The sequence below is a fragment of the Pristis pectinata genome, chromosome 33 (genome assembly GCF_009764475.1).
Source record: "Pristis pectinata isolate sPriPec2 chromosome 33, sPriPec2.1.pri, whole genome shotgun sequence".
In the NCBI taxonomy this organism is placed as follows: domain Eukaryota; kingdom Metazoa; phylum Chordata; class Chondrichthyes; order Rhinopristiformes; family Pristidae; genus Pristis; species Pristis pectinata.
Window position 1 is genome coordinate 19,001,657 of NC_067437.1, and position 14,311 is coordinate 19,015,967.

Sequence of the window (14,311 nt, forward strand, 5' to 3'; positions counted from 1 at the left end):
GCCTGCGACCCGACCTGACGCCAGGCCAAGGACCGACCCGATGCGAGGCTCGACCAGCCGGGGCACAACATCAGGGCCCCTCCAGATTGGAAACCCGACCCTATTGAGCACCCGCGTCCGAATCCCGATGCCTAGGCCCCCCTAGATGACCCCACTTACCTGTTGAGGCAGCTCACTCTTCTTCAGGACACTTAAACCTGTTTGGAGGCAACAACTTACTTCACAAGACAGCAGAATCGTTTCCAGGTCTTCCAAGTCTGTTTACTAGCAGTCACTTAGCTACCAGTCGAGGTGAATCTGCTCCAGGTCTTCAAAGTCCAGCACAGAAAAGTTACTTACCGTCCAGTCCGGGGGAATCCACTCCAGGTCCTACAGGTCTGACCCTGAACAATAACTGCCCTGGTGGCTCCATTTCAAGAACAAAGAGTCGCCGCCGTTTATCTCGGAAACGTGGCAAGGGGACGGGGCTGCAGGCGAGGCTGAAGCAACGTGGATACAAGACCCCTCTCCCCAGCACACTCCTCTAAGGGCAAGACTGACCTACCAAAGAGAACTGAGGGACTGTTGTGTACTATGTCTCACACCTGCCTCACCTGACTGTGCTATTCAACCTGAGGGCTTCTCAATCCATCGAATGGACCGTACAGCGTCCTCAGGCAAAGTTAAAGGCGGAGAGGTCTGCTTCTTAATTAATAACTCGTGGTGCTCGGACTTGATGGTCCTGGCGAGCTCCTGCTCACCCACCCTGGAATATCTAGAGCTGAAGTGTCGACCATTCTGTCTGCCAAGGGAGTTCACTTCAGCTATCCTGATGGCAGTCTACATCCCATCACAGACGGACGTGAAGCCGGCACTCAATGAGCTATACTCTGTGGTCAACGACCTTGAGACAGGATACCATGAGGCCCTCTTCATCATTGCAGGGGACTTCAATCAGGCCAACCTCAAAAGTGTGTTACCAATATACTATCAGCCAATCTCCTGCTCTACCAGGGGCACCAACACCCTTGACCACTGCTATACAACCATCAAAGATACCTTTCGAGCCACCCCTCGTCCTCACTTTGGGAAATCAGACCACCAGGCTGTGCTCCTTCTCCCTACATACAAACAGAAACTGAAACGGGAGGATCCGGTACGGAGAGTCGTGCAGTGCTGGTCTGAGGAAACAGATGAGCTCCTACATGACTGCTTGGAGACAGTGGACTGGTCCACGTTCAAAGACTCAGCTGCCAGCCTTGATGAGTATGCCACCACCATCACAGACTTTATCAGCAAGTGTGTGGCAGACTGTGTACCAGAGAGGACAATCCGGGTGTTGCCAAACAGGAAACCATGGATGAACCGAGAGATCCACTCCCGACTGAAGGACAGGACTGCTGCACGCAAATCTGGTGATCCTGATCTGTACAAGAAATCGAGGTATGACCTTCAGAAAGCTATCAGGGATGCTTAGAGGCAATACCGACTCAAAATAGAGTCCCTGACCAGCCGTCAGTTATGGCAGGGCTTACATGCCATAACAGTCTACAAGATGAAGCCGGGCTGCATAGCTAACAACAGCGCATCCCTTCTGGATAAACTTAATGCATTCTCTGCGTGTTTTGAACAGAAGGGAAGTGGATTGTCACCATCCACCCCGACAGCCACCAATGAAGCTGAACCTGTGATCATAGTTGAGGATGCAAGATCAGTCTTCCGGAGAGTGAACACGAGGAAAGCACCTGGCCCAGATGGCGTCCCTAGCCGTGTGCTCAGATCCTGTGCTGATCAGCTGGCAGAAGTATTTGCGGACATATTTAACCTCTCCCTGCTTCAGGATCAGGTTCCCACCTGTTTTAAGAAGGCCACCATCATCCCGGTACCTTGTAACTCAAGCCCTCCAGTCCCAGTAACATCGTGTTGAATCTCGTCTGCCCCCTTTAGCTTAATCACTTCCTTCCTACCGTGTGGCACACACCAGGTTCCAACTCTTGCACTCGCTGCCCTGTCTGATAAAGGCAAGAGCGCCTTATGCCAACTTGTCTACCTGTCTCGCCACTTTCAGGGAGCTATGTATTTGTACCCTGAGGGCTCTGTTCTACAACACTTCCCAACGCCCTGCCGTTCACTGTGTGTGTCCTGCCCTGGTTTAACTTCCCAAAGTGCATCACTTCATGCTCGTCAGCGTTAAGTTCCATCTGCCGTTCCTTTGCCCACTTTCCGAGTCGATGTAAATCCTGCTGTAACCGTAAACAGTTTTTTTACTGACCATCACACCACCCAATCACACCACAAACTTGCCAATCACGCCACTTACATTTTCATCCAAATGGCTAACATACATGACAGACAAGAGGACGCAGCACCGATCCCTGCGGCACATCACTGCTCACAGGTATCCAATATGATAAACAACCCTCCTTCTCCCACCAAGCCAGTTTTCCATTCAGTTGGCTGTCTCACCCTGGATCCACGTGATCGTACCTTCCGGAGCAGCCGACCATGGGGGATCTTGACGAAAGCCGTGCTGCGTTTCACAGAGATGACAACGACGGCCATGCCCTCGTCAATTTTCCGGTGTCTGCATCTTTCTTGGTTCCCTCTTCAAAAGATTCAATTTAATTTGTGAGACATGATTTCCCATGCACAAAGCCATGCTGACTTTCCCTAATCAGTCTTTGCCTTTCCAAATACAGATAGATCCTGTTTCTCAGAATCCTCTGCAGTAACTTTCCCACCACTGAAGTTAGGCTCACTGGCCTGAAGCTTCCTGGTTTGTCCTTGCAGCCCTCCATAATGAAGTCGCACCCTAGGCACCCTCCAACATTCCGGTATATCATTCATAGAACATTACAGCACAGTACAGGCCAATCGGCCCACGATGTTGTGCCGACATTTTATCCTGCTCTAATATCTATCTAACCCTTCCCTCCCACATAGCCTTCATTTTTCTGTCATTCACGTGTCTATCCAGGAGTCTCTTAAATGTTCCTAATGTATCTGCCACCACGACCTCTGCCGGCAGTGTGTTCCACGCACCCACCACTCTCTGTGTAAAAAGAATTACCTCTGACATCCCCCGAAACCTTCCTCCAATCACCTTAATTCCCGGGATTTCAATTGCATTAACAAACCTCACACATGACACCTTTTGGAAGTCCACAGACACAACATGAACTGTACTGCTCTTACCACACCACTGCTCAAAATCAAAGCTGGTGTCCAGGCTGCAACATCCGTGGAGGCACCTCAGATGCTGCAACGTGTCACATCACTGCCAATGCAGGCCAGTGGCACAGCCACCTCTGCAAGATCCACTGCACCTGGGTATTCCTTGCCTGTCTCCCATCCAAATTCCAACCAGTTTGAGGTCAGTCTACAGCAGGCGTTTCACAATCACTACCCACAGCCATTCCTCAGGTTATCAAAAGAGTGACATGACCATAAAGAATGGCAGGTGGTTTAGGTGGGAAGTGCATGGAGTGACCACGAGGGAATCTGAGAGGTGGTGACAGATTGGCAGCTGCAGTGTTGCTAACAGCTCACACGCAGCTTGTGTCTGCATCACAACATCTCAATGGATGTGAGCAGGAGCTATATTCAACGGCATTGGGATGCCGAGTTGGGGTCCACTTGAAAATGCTGGTCTCTGCCCAGATAGTTGACTTCAGGAACCTGTCCATGCCGCTTGTACAGATGTTTGCCGACATGTACCGGAATTGAAGGGGAGGAGATGCACAGTTGGCAGTGGTGGCAGCGGCAGTGTGAGGAGACGCTGTTCTGCGTTTGGTCTCGGACGTATGAAGGAGGAGATGTTGGCAACCTTGAGGCACGTAAAAGTGGATAAATCCCTGGAGCCTGATCGAGTGTACCGTCAGACATGGGAAGCAAGGGAAGAAATTGCTGGGGCCCTGGCAGAAAATTTTGTATCTTCCTTAGCCATGAATTCAGACTTTTTCCCAGGGCCACAATGTCTAACACAAGGGGGCATATAGCATATATATGATACACATATATATATATATTTATATATATTTATATATATACATATAGCATATACAAGGGGAGGGAATCGGGGAGGGGAGGGGAGTGGGGAGAGCAGGGGAGGGAATGCTGTAGTGGAGGGGATGGAAGAGGGTAGGGGAGGGGGGAAGGGAAGCAGGAAAAGGGGTGGGGAGGGAAGGGGGAGGGGATGGGAGGGAAGATTGCAGGGGAGGGGAGGGAAGAGGGGATTGAAGGGGGAATGGAGGGAGCGGAGGGGAAGGAAGAGGGGAGGTGGTGGAAGAGGGGACGGGAGGGGAGGGAGGAAGAGGGGAGGGGAGAAAAGGGGGAGGGAAGAGAAGAGGAGGGAAGAAGGATGGGAGCGGAGGGGAGGGAATGGGGAAAGAGAGGAGGGGAAAAGGGGAGGGGAGTGAAGAGGGAAGGGAAGTGGGCAGGGAAGTGGGGAGGAGAGGGGAGGGAAGAGGGGAGTGGAGTGAAGTAGGGAGGGGATAGAAGTGGAGGGGAGGGTAGGAAAGGGGAGTGAAGGGGAGGGGAGTGGAGGGAAGGGAGGGAATGAAGAGGAAGGAGGGTGGGGAAGAGTTGAGGAGGGAGGAGGGGAGTGGAGGGAAGGGCAGAGGGGAGGGAACAGAAGAGGGGAGGTGAGGAGTGGGAAGTGAGGGGGAGGGGAGGGAATGGGACAGAACCTGGTCATCTGGTGTGAGCTCCTTGTGTTATTGTACCTGGTGCAGGTGTAGCCCCTGTAACAGTTGACTCAAGATCATTTGGAGCTCAAAATGGTGCAAGTTCACGGAGCTGATGGATGTGCCTCTGGATAAAGGAGAGAAAAGTTCTGAAGGCAATCTGTGTGGCTGCATCAAGCTGTGCACGCCGTACAAACACCAAGAGCCACTGCATGTTGAGACTTCACATTCTATCTGACCCGACCTTCCAAAAGATGACTCAAATTATTTGGCTCTGAACGTTCCTTCCAGTTGGACAATTCATTACCACCCGTCTTGCGTGGACCACTTCAGTGGAACGTGTCTGATTACAAATTGGGCTGTGGTTGGCAAGAAATGTCATAGAGCCCCACAGGAAAAGGAGCTGAATTATCCAATGGGATTCCTTCCTGACAGACCACCAGTGTGATTTGACCACTTGCAGATGCCGGTCTGTGACCAGATGGCTGATTTCAGCCACACGTCCATGCTGTTTGTGTGGCAGTTTGCTGGAAAGTGCAGGAGTTGATGAGGGAGGGAGGGCAAGAGATGTACATCTCTGCACAGCACAGGTGCTGCTAACACACCATAAACTCCCGTCTCCTTTCCTTTGATCGACGTTCCAAATCCCACGCTGTGCACACTGTTCCTGCTCAGCAATCCCAATCCTGATCCCCAGCACTTCCACCCACAACAATCTACGATCCGATTATCATACAGGCTGTATTGCAGACAGGACAAGGCCAGATGCGCAAGAATTTCTCTCTCCACAGGGCATCAGAGAGTTCAGTTTGAGCTCTTGCCTGACTATTATATGTAACGAGTTAACAGAGGCCTCTGTTCCTCTGCTCACTGCTGGGTTGACTCTCGCTGTGCTGTGGATGCAGAACTGGGAGGACACCACAGAGAGACCTGTGGCGTGGAGTGACGGTGCAGGACGGAGGCGGGGAGGGGCAGGCTTCAGATCCCTGGGCTCCATCGGGGTCGGTTCTGCAGTGGGGGGAGCTGGGGCCTTTAGATTTGGCGCTCGCACACAGGTTTGCCTCAGTCTACAGCATATGCTTTCCAAAATGAGTTTTGAATGCTCGGTGCGTGTGTGTGTGTGTGTGTGTGTGTGTGTGTGTGTGTGTGTGTGTGTGTGTGTGTTGGCAGGGTGTCGAGGGAAGGCGCGGTAGAATAAAACTTTGTTGAATTACAGGCTTAGTTTTGAAACAGTGAATATTTAAAGGGGAAAGAGAAGGCTCAATCATATTGTGCTGTTGATCAGTTAAAACCGCAAAGTCACAATTCCCGGCACTGCGAAAGAAGTAACGATCGTCAGGGTGATGTTTACTGCCGGGGGTCTGAAGGGAGACTAAGCTGTATGTGAACCACAGTGATCAGACATTCATAGACATCACTGCAGACATACGTCTCTGGCTTGGTATGGTTAAATGTGACACTTTGAAGTGAGTGGCCTTCGAAAATGATTATCTTGTCAACCTGACCTAAACCATCCCACTCCTCCCACACCCCAAACCCCAAATGAAAAAATTCTCTTACCCCAGTGTTTTGGGATCATAGAATGGGAAAGACACTACTCTGCTGATTGTGTATTGTGAATACGTCTATGGGCAGGCTGGTAGTGCATGGGGTGGGATCATTGGCTGTGGGGAGAGGGTGCGGCAAGGTGCAACAGGTCGTCACAAGGCACCATTTTTGGATTCATCACAGGACTAGTTTACAGTCTCTGGGAATCAGGCAGCAGGAAAGGACAAGGCAAGGTGAGCAAAGTTTTATGACAGTTGCTTTGTAACACTGTGTTCAATTTTCTAGTTGCTCTGAGAAGTCTCTCGGCTCCTCAGAGGGTCACACGTCTGCAAAATATTGCTTCAGCTACTGATAGGAAATTGCAGACTTACTCCGAGGAAAGAAGAGGGGGAGAACTCCATGTGATCCGATTGCAGCTCCCTCATGCTGCTGAGGTGCAGTTCTGTTGGAAAGTTTAGCTAGGATGCAAACTTCCCAAAATTGGATGGAAATGAAGTCTTTTGGAAAGATTGCAAAAAATTCCAATCTGCAGGTAATGGTCAAAAGAAACAATGGGTTTGCTTGCAGATTTTCCAGCTGAAGGATGAGGCGAAGCCGTTCACACCTCTTCTGTGCGATGACAATTGTTCAGTAGCTGTGGTTCCCTCAGAGATGCTGACATCTCCTAGATTTAAAGATACGAATTGTAGACCTTGTCTCTCCACAGGGCATCAGACAGTTTCCCTATTTTGTAAACAATTCAGTTTGTACTCTTGCCTGACTTTTATATGTCCCAAGTTAACAGCGGACTCTGTTCCTCTGCTCTCTGCTGCGCTGACTCTTGCTGTGCTGTGGGTGCAGACACGGGAGGACATCACACAGAAACGTGTGATGTGGCGTGGACTGACTCTACAGGACGGAGGCGGGGAGGGGCTGGCTTCAGATTGCTGGGCACCATCGGATCGGTTCTGCAGTAGGGGGTACTGGGGCTCCAGATTTTTACTCATACCCAGATTTGCTCAGGTTTTCCAAATGGAAAAAGACTCTTACACCAGTGTGTTGGATCATGGAATGGGAATGACACTGTTCTGCTGATAATGTGAATACGTCTGTGAGCTGGCTGACGGTCACGGTTCTGTCCTATGGCGGTGAGTGCTTGAAGTAGATCGACCCTTCCTTAGAGCCAGCCGCCTGCGCAAGGTCACAGCCAAGAGCCGACACTGACTGGCGTGATTCTTTAACCGACCTCTCTGTAAACTCAGCACCGGTGCAGAGAACGAGGACCGGTGTGACCACTGGATCCGAGGCTCCTGGTGGGTGGGTGGGAGGCCTCCCGGGGCCGAGCTGGGGGCTGGGGCTTGGAGGGTGGGCGTGGGGATTGCCACCAGGGAACAGACAGTGCCACGAGCAGCGTGGCCCTTGCTTGCAAAGCTGACGGAAGGAAAGCACGAGGAGGAGGAGCAGTGCGTGGTCCGCTGGCAGCTGCCCTGCGCTGCGCAGGTGTGGTTGCAAAGTTCAGCTTGCATTTAGCTGCAAGCTGCAACTGTACAACTGCTCCAAGACAACAGAAATTAAAGTCTTTTGAAAGAGAAACAAAAGGCAACGATAGGTGTGCTAGACAGCCCATCCAGCCGAAGGCGGCGCTTCCAGCCATTCGCACCTCTTTTGTGCTCCTGTGCGATGATTCCCATTGTTCCGTGGCTGGCTGGCCTGCATTTTAAAGATACAAGAGGGGTAGACTTTGTGTCTGCACAGGTCATGGGGGCACTTTGCTGCATAATTTTTAACACTTGCCTGACTTTTCTACGCAACGAGTTAACGGCGGCCAGCCTCTGTGCCTCTCTGCTGACTACTGGGCTGACACTGGGGGCGCAGAAATTGCCTAGCCCAGCTATTCATTGCCATTTGTCTGCATCTGTGCCACCTCCCTCTGAACTCTTGGTAGCTGAGAGAAGATGAGATGAGATTTCTTTGTTGGTCACAGTTACATTGAAGAAATGCATCTTTGCGTACGTAGCCTGTGGTGAGGGCAGCCCACCAAAGTGTTGCGAGTCTTGCGGCGCCGACTTGCACGCCCGCCCACAAGTGGCTAACTAAGCGGTAGGTCTTTGCAAGGTGGCAGGAGAGCGGAGCAGCCGGAGGAAAGCCACACACGCAGTGACGGGGAGAAGGTAGAAACTCCTTGCAGACAGCGGGCGGAATTGAAGGCGGCTGGGGCCGTAATAGCGTCACGCTGAGCGCTACAGCACCGTGCCTGAGGTTTGGACAGAGGTCAAGTGGTTTGCTTGATTGTAATTGAAGGAGCAACGGCTGTGGCTGCAGGGACTGAGCAGGAGACTCAGCTTAGTTGCCAGTGAAGTGATAAGTGCAGCGTTCACCTCCTCCCTCCCTCCTCCACCCCAGCCAGCGCTCCTCTGTGCCTGCGTGGATCTGAGTGAGTGCAAGCAGATAGGCAGCAAACGCCATCCACGCACGCGTCTTCAGAGTGGCTGGCTTAGAGCGCTACTGCCCACAAACACAGGGGCAGCGTGGACGCAGAGAGCCAGCAAGGAGCACGGCTGATGAGGAAAGGGTGGAATTTGGTCTTTTCTTTTATACTTTGAAAATGTCCCCAGAGGGAAGTGCACCGCTCCCAGAGGCACTGCAATACTGGGTCGATGCGCGGAGTGGACGGAGCAAGCCCCTATTCCATCTCCCTGTTCCAAAAATCAATTTAATATATGGTCCCTAGATAAGGGACGTATCAGATATTAAACTGATAAGAACAGATACTACACTTGATCTTAGCCAAAAGGCCGAGAAGCGATGCCGGTGCCGCCCATGACGCTTTCGTGTCCTGCTTCCCCCCCCTCTTTTCAGTCAGACAGGGGGAGCCTGCAAAGACCCAGCTCCCCTGCCCCCTTCCAGACCTGCCTGGGTTTGCTGGCATCTCTCACTCTGCTCGACAGATGTTACTTTCCCCCCTCCCCACGTCCCTGTCGACTCAAAGCTGTCCAAGGATATGTAAAGCTGCCAATAACCCCACCAATCAGATGGGAGAGGGTGGTGCCCGTCGGCACCTACGTCAGCGGCTCGGAAGCCTGCGGCTGCCTCCACGGCCTCTTTGACTGGCCGGCTGCCAGGGGAGACGAACTTTTTCTTTCCGCCACTGCCGCGAGCAGGCGTGCTGTCTGCTCTGGAAGGGCGCAGGACCGGGTGGGCGTCCCTGCCTGCAAGTTAGCGGCCGTCAGCGGACCGAGCCGGACGCAGGTGGCGGTCACGGTTCGGTCCCGTGCGGGTGAGCGCTTGAAGTAGCTCGACGAAGAGCGGACGGACGCTGACTCGCGTGATTCTTTAGCCGACCTCTCTGTAAACTCAGCACCGGTCCAGGGGACGAGGGCCCGTGTGACCACTGGATCCGAGGCTCCTGGTGGGTGGGTGGGAGGCCTCCCGGGGCCGAGCTGGGGGCTGGGGCTTGGAGGGTGGGCGTGGGGATTGCCACCAGGGAACAGACAGTGCCACGTGCAGCGTGGCCCTTGCTTGCAAAGCTGACGGAAGGAAAGCACGAGGAGGAGGAGCAGTGCGTGGTCCGCTGGCAGCTGCCCTGCGCTGCGCAGGTGTGCTTGCAAAGTGCAGCTTGCATTTAGCTGCAAGCTGCAACGGTACAACTGCTCCAAGACAACAGAAATTAAAGTCTTTTGAAAGAGAAACAAAAGGCAACGATAGGTGAGCTAGACAGCCCATCCAGCCGAAGGCGGCGCTTCCAGCCATTCGCACCTCTTTTGTGCTCCTGTGCGATGATTCCCATTGTTCCGTGGCTGGCTGGCCTGCATTTTAAAGATACAAGCGGGGTAGACTTTGTGTCTGCACAGGTCATGGGGGCACTTTGCTGCATGATCTTTAACACTTGCCCGACTTTTCTACGCAACGAGTTAACGGCGGCCAGCCTCTGTGCCTCTCTGCTGACTACTGGGCTGATACTGGGGGCGCAGAAATTGCCTAGCCCAGCTATTCATTGCCATTTGTCTGCATCTGTGCCACCTCCCTCTGAACTCTTGGTAGCTGAGAGAAGATGAGATGAGATTTCTTTGTTGGTCACAGTTACATTGAAGAAATGCATCTTTGCGTACGTAGCCTGTGGTGAGGGCAGCCCACCAAAGTGTTGCGAGTCTTGCGGCGCCGACTTGCACGCCCGCCCACACGTGGCTAACTAAGCGGTAGGTCTTTGCAAGGTGGCAGGAGAGCGGAGCAGCCGGAGGAAAGCCACGCACGCAGTGACGGGGAGAAAGTAGAAACTCCTTGCAGACAGCGGGCGGAATTGAAGGCGGCTGGGGTCGTAACAGCGTCACGCTGAGCGCTACAGCACCGTGCCTGAGGTTTGGACAGAGGTCAAGTGGTTTGCTTGATTGTACTTGAAGGAGCAACGGCTGTGGCTGCAGGGACTGAGCAGGAGACTCAGCTTAGTTGCCAGTGAAGTGATAAGTGCAGCGTTCACCTCCTCCCTCCCTCCTCCACCCCAGCCAGCGCTCCTCTGTGCCTGCGTGGATCTGAGTGAGTGCAAGCAGATAGGCAGCAAACGCCATCCACGCACGCGTCTTCAGAGTGGCTGGCTGCTTCCTTAGAGCGCTGCTACCCACAAACACAGGGGCAGCGTGGACGCAGAGAGAGAGCAAGGAGCACGGCTGATGAGGAAAGGGTGGAATTTGGTCTTTTCTTTTATACTTTGAAAATGTCCCCAGAGGGAAGTGCACCGCTCCCAGAGGCACTGCAATACTGGGTCGATGCGCGGAGTGGACGGAGCAAGCCCCTATTCCATCTCCCTGTTCCAAAAATCAATTTAATATATGGTCCCTAGATAAGGGACGTATCAGATATTAAACTGATAAGAACAGATACTACACTTGATCTTAGCCAAAAGGCCGAGAAGCGATGCCGGCGCCGCCCATGACGCTTTCGTGTCCTGCTTCCCCCCCCTCTTTTCAGTCAGACAGGGGGAGCCTGCAAAGACCCAGCTCCCCTGCCCCCTTCCAGACCTGCCTGGGTTTGCTGGCATCTCTCACTCTGCTCGACAGATGTTACTTTCCCCCCTCCCCACTTCCCTGTCGACTCAAAGCTGTCCAAGGATATGTAAAGCTGCCAATAACCCCACCAATCAGATGGGAGAGGGTGGTGCCCGTCGGCACCTACGTCAGCGGCTCGGAAGCCTGCGGCTGCCTCCACGGCCTCTTTGACTGGCCGGCTGCCAGGGGAGACGAACTTTTTCTTTCCGCCACTGCCGCGAGCAGGCGTGCTGTCTGCTCTGGAAGGGCGCAGGACCGGGTGGGCGTCCCTGCCTGCAAGTTAGCGGCCGTCAGCGGACCGAGCCGGACGCAGGTGGCGGTCACGGTTCGGTCCCGTGCGGGTGAGCGCTTGAAGTAGCTCGACGAAGAGCGGACGGACGCTGACTCGCGTGATTCTTTAGCCGACCTCTCTGTAAACTCAGCACCGGTCCAGGGGACGAGGGCCCGTGTGACCACTGGATCCGAGGCTCCTGGTGGGTGGGTGGGAGGCCTCCCGGGGCCGAGCTGGGGGCTGGGGCTTGGAGGGTGGGCGTGGGGATTGCCACCAGGGAACAGACAGTGCCACGTGCAGCGTGGCCCTTGCTTGCAAAGCTGACGGAAGGAAAGCACGAGGAGGAGGAGCAGTGCGTGGTCCGCTGGCAGCTGCCCTGCGCTGCGCAGGTGTGCTTGCAAAGTGCAGCTTGCATTTAGCTGCAAGCTGCAACTGTACAACTGCTCCAAGACAACAGAAATTAAAGTCTTTTGAAAGAGAAACAAAAGGCAACGATAGGTGTGCTGGACAGCCCATCCAGCCGAAGGCGGCGCTTCCAGCCATTCGCACCTCTTTTGTGCTCCTGTGCGATGATTCCCATTGTTCCGTGGCTGGCTGGCCTGCATTTTAAAGATACAAGCGGGGTAGACTTTGTGTCTGCACAGGTCATGGGGGCACTTTGCTGCATGATTTTTAACACTTGCCCGACTTTTCTACGCAACGAGTTAACGGCGGCCAGCCTCTGTGCCTCTCTGCTGACTACTGGGCTGATACTGGGGGCGCAGAAATTGCCTAGCCCAGCTATTCATTGCCATTTGTCTGCATCTGTGCCACCTCCCTCTGAACTCTTGGTAGCTGAGAGAAGATGAGATGAGATTGCTTTGTTGGTCACAGTTACATTGAAGAAATGCATCTTTGCGTACGTAGCCTGTGGTGAGGGCAGCCCACCAAAGTGTTGCGAGTCTTGCGGCGCCGACTTGCACGCCCGCCCGCCCGCCCACAAGTGGCTAACTAAGCGGTAGGTCTTTGCAAGGTGGCAGGAGAGCGGAGCAGCCGGAGGAAAGCCACGCACGCAGTGACGGGGAGAAGGTAGAAACTCCTTGCAGACAGCGGGCGGAATTGAAGGCGGCTGGGGACGTAATAGCGTCACGCTGAGCGCTACAGCACCGTGCCTGAGGTTTGGACAGAGGTCAAGTGGTTTGCTTGATTGTACTTGAAGGAGCAACGGCTGTGGCTGCAGGGACTGAGCAGGAGACTCAGCTTAGTTGCCAGTGAAGTGATAAGTGCAGCGTTCACCTCCTCCCTCCCTCCTCCACCCCAGCCAGCGCTCCTCTGTGCCTGCGTGGATCTGAGTGAGTGCAAGCAGATAGGCAGCAAACGCCATCCACGCACGCGTCTTCAGAGTGGCTGGCTGCTTCCTTAGAGCGCTGCTACCCACAAACACAGGGGCAGCGTGGACGCAGAGAGAGAGCAAGGAGCACGGCTGATGAGGAAAGGGTGGAATTTGGTCTTTTCTTTTATACTTTGAAAATGTCCCCAGAGGGAAGTGCACCGCTCCCAGAGGCACTGCAATACTGGGTCGATGCGCGGAGTGGACGGAGCAAGCCCCTATTCCATCTCCCTGTTCCAAAAATCAATTTAATATATGGTCCCTAGATAAGGGACGTATCAGATATTAAACTGATAAGAACAGATACTACACTTGATCTTAGCCAAAAGGCCGAGAAGCGATGCCGGCGCCGCCCATGACGCTTTCGTGTCCTGCTTCCCCCCCCTCTTTTCAGTCAGACAGGGGGAGCCTGCAAAGACCCAGCTCCCCTGCCCCCTTCCAGACCTGCCTGGGTTTGCTGGCATCTCTCACTCTGCTCGACAGATGTTACTTTCCCCCCTCCCCACTTCCCTGTCGACTCAAAGCTGTCCAAGGATATGTAAAGCTGCCAATAACCCCACCAATCAGATGGGAGAGGGTGGTGCCCGTCGGCACCTACGTCAGCGGCTCGGAAGGCTGCGGCTGCCTCCACGGCCTCTTTGACTGGCCGGCTGCCAGGGGAGACGAACTTTTTCTTTCCGCCACTGCCGCGAGCAGGCGTGCTGTCTGCTCTGGAAGGGCGCAGGACCGGGTGGGCGTCCCTGCCTGCAAGTTAGCGGCCGTCAGCGGACCGAGCCGGACGCAGGTGGCGGTCACGGTTCGGTCCCGTGCGGGTGAGCGCTTGAAGTAGCTCGACGAAGAGCGGACGGACGCTGACTCGCGTGATTCTTTAGCCGACCTCTCTGTAAACTCAGCACCGGTCCAGGGGACGAGGGCCCGTGTGACCACTGGATCCGAGGCTCCTGGTGGGTGGGTGGGAGGCCTCCCGGGGCCGAGCTGGGGGCTGGGGCTTGGAGGGTGGGCGTGGGGATTGCCACCAGGGAACAGACAGTGCCACGTGCAGCGTGGCCCTTGCTTGCAAAGCTGACGGAAGGAAAGCACGAGGAGGAGGAGCAGTGCGTGGTCCGCTGGCAGCTGCCCTGCGCTGCGCAGGTGTGCTTGCAAAGTGCAGCTTGCATTTAGCTGCAAGCTGCAACTGTACAACTGCTCCAAGACAACAGAAATTAAAGTCTTTTGAAAGAGAAACAAAAGGCAACGATAGGTGTGCTGGACAGCCCATCCAGCCGAAGGCGGCGCTTCCAGCCATTCGCACCTCTTTTGTGCTCCTGTGCGATGATTCCCATTGTTCCGTGGCTGGCTGGCCTGCATTTTAAAGATACAAGCGGGGTAGACTTTGTGTCTGCACAGGTCATGGGGGCACTTTGCTGCATGATTTTTAACACTTGCCCGACTTTTCTACGCA

At 54.1% G+C, this 14,311-nt stretch overlaps 3 non-coding genes across 3 annotated transcripts; all 3 read right to left on the reverse strand.

The window, feature by feature from the left end:
• Nucleotides 1-8,807: 8,807 nt before the first annotated feature.
• LOC127585726 (U2 spliceosomal RNA) lies at nucleotides 8,808-8,998 on the reverse strand. The gene has a single exon (XR_007958562.1). It is a non-coding gene; the product is annotated as a U2 spliceosomal RNA (small nuclear RNA).
• Nucleotides 8,999-10,910: 1,912 nt separating this feature from the next.
• On the reverse strand, nucleotides 10,911-11,101 carry LOC127585727 (U2 spliceosomal RNA). Its single transcript, XR_007958563.1, has one exon. It is a non-coding gene; the product is annotated as a U2 spliceosomal RNA (small nuclear RNA).
• Nucleotides 11,102-13,021: 1,920 nt separating this feature from the next.
• LOC127585728 (U2 spliceosomal RNA) lies at nucleotides 13,022-13,212 on the reverse strand. Its single transcript, XR_007958564.1, has one exon. It is a non-coding gene; the product is annotated as a U2 spliceosomal RNA (small nuclear RNA).
• Nucleotides 13,213-14,311: the final 1,099 nt, after the last annotated feature.